The following is a 2,655-nucleotide window of genomic DNA, read 5'->3' on the forward strand; positions in this document are numbered from 1 at the left end:
TTCCTTAAAAGAAGCAAAAGAGAAGTGAATGGGGCGAGGGAGCAAACTGAGAAGTGATAGAGTTGAGGCACTGGGAGGAGAGGAGAGAGGGGAAATTGTGGATGTGATATAAAATAAATAATTTTTTAAGAAAAGAAGAAATATAAAATAGTTATTTTTTATTTTGTTTTTGTTTGTTTGTTTGTTTAAAAAGCCATTATGTGACAATTATTTCCCGTGGAGATGTGAGCAAAGGTCAGCCCACTCCAGTTAGGTAAGTGACAGACCAAAGCAGGAGTCGTTTCGAAGTCTAACTTGGTGATCATTGCTGAGGTTATTTGTAGGATTATAAATAACTCAGAGACAGCTGCATCAGCAAAGGCTACCCCAACATGAGTGACAACTTGAGAAAACAGGAAAACTGAAATATACTTCAAAGACTCCCGGTAGCACAAATGTTACAGAATGACCTTTCCAGGTAGACCCATTGGTCTGAACCTCTTCCAGGACTAGAGAAAGATAATACTAATAAATTCTTCGGTAGGGGCTATGTAAGATCTTACCAGCCATGGTGTTGGGGTTCAGTTAAATGTTCTAGGAATGAATTTCTTCCTATGGTGATAATTTCCTATCTGGTCGGAAATCTCCTGCTCACTAGCACTGAGGTCATTACTGCGCCAGCTGCAGTATTTTCCTAGACTATTGTTATTGGAACTCACAGGGTGCACACCTGAATAATCAATTTGATGATTCTTTGTTAGCTCCACCAGGTAAGAAAAAGACCACTACCACAATTTATGATCCACATTTGTAGCAGATTTTATTAAATACTGGCCAGGAAGATAAATACTGATTAGGTCCATACCCAGGATTCCCAGAGAATGGCCCCGAATTATATTAGGCAGGGGCTTATAAACATAAGATTAGATACTTTGTACCGTCATCTAATCAGGTACAAATATATATCCTGACATACCTCCTGTCCACCTACTATTAACCACATCCTGTGCACTTGGGACAACCAGTCTTGTTCACTTCAGTAAAAACACATGCTTTGCTATTTTACATAAACAGCCCCAGCATTCCAGGAAGTTGTCTGTGCTTGGGAAAGTAAGGCTTGCAGGGTAGAGGTAGTTTTTGTCTTAAAGTTCTCCTAAGTGCAGCAATTTACACTTAAAAATCCTAACCTTAGCCCTCAGATTTTCTCTTCTGCTTGCACATATTGAACAAGCCAGTACTGAGAAAGTTAGTCAGTAAGGACAAAGCTTTCAGGTGAGTACCAGCTTGATTTCGACACACCCTATGGCTGAAGAAAGCAACAACTCCTGCAATAGGGTCTTCTTGTCAAATTCTTGAAGGTAACCAAAAACAATGGCAATAGTTGGTCACGTTTGAAGGTTTTCTTTTGGACCCTACTGATCAGCAACACAAGAATAAGAATAAGAATAAGAAGAAGAAGAAGAAGAAGAAGAAGAAGAAGAAGAAGAAGAAAAGAAGAAAAGATAGCTCATCTCTGACAATGGCCTCTTTTTAAAATCTTATTAACTCTGTGCTAGGCATTGTCTCTCCTCTGAAAAATAAATCAATTTAAGCCACTTTGTACATATAAGTATTTCAGGAAGCTTATATTAATAGGTTTGCAAACAAAGCTCTCTAAGATCTTCAGTGTTAGTTATCCTTCCACATACTCCCTCCTCTCCTCTGCCCTGCCAAACTGACCCTTATTTCATCACTCCAGTTCTTCAATTCATGGCATCTTCATTCTATCCTTCTTCCATTAAAATTCCCTTTATCCCTAATGCCTTCTGTGTGTACTCCAACTTATATATGTGCATCTAAAGATTCAAAGCCAGCATCCTCTTATGAGAGATAACATACAGCCTTTGTCTTTCTGGGTTTTAGTTATTTCACCCTGACTTGTTATTTCCAGCTCTATCCAATAACCCATGAATTGCATTATTTCACTTTTCTCCCCAACTGAAATATTTTCCTTTGTGTAAGAGAAACATATTTTCATTATCAATCCATCCATTGATGAAAGCATTTGACTTGTGTATTGACTCTTCAGTGCATCTGTAACAATTTTCAGACTTCTTTTTCCACAACCCCTACATGACCTTTAGTATTTCCTGAAAGATAAATTGAGTCTTAGCATTCCAAATAATATATTAACAATGAATATTATAAATAAGGACCCAGGATTTTATAAAATATACACATTCATTTTATGATATATTATTAAGGATATACTTGTTACTAACATTGAAAGCTTTTTCATGGCATCTAGAAACTGATTCTCAACCTTCCTAATGCTGGGACCCTTTAATACAGTTCCTTATGTTATAGCTACCCCAACCACAAAATTATTCTCATTGCTATTTCATAACTGTAATTTTGATACTTTTACAAATTGTAATCTAAATATTTGATACACAGGATATCAGACATGCAGCCCTTGTGAAAGAGTCATTTGACCCCAAAGGGCCACAACCCACAGGTTGAGAACCCCTGTTCTAGATGGTAATTGGAAATTGAGTGACTTTATCATGGTGTTTTTGCACTGTTTAAAGAAGGTATCTATGCATTAAAGAAGCCCTCAATCAAGTGATGAATCAGCCTACAGAATAGAGGAAAAATCTTTGCCATTTACAAATGTGTCTAGAATGTGAAAAATTA

Source organism: Microtus oregoni, unplaced genomic scaffold, assembly GCF_018167655.1.
Source record: "Microtus oregoni isolate MIOR12 unplaced genomic scaffold, Mior012 000009F_ref0000495, whole genome shotgun sequence".
NCBI classification, from domain to species: domain Eukaryota; kingdom Metazoa; phylum Chordata; class Mammalia; order Rodentia; family Cricetidae; genus Microtus; species Microtus oregoni.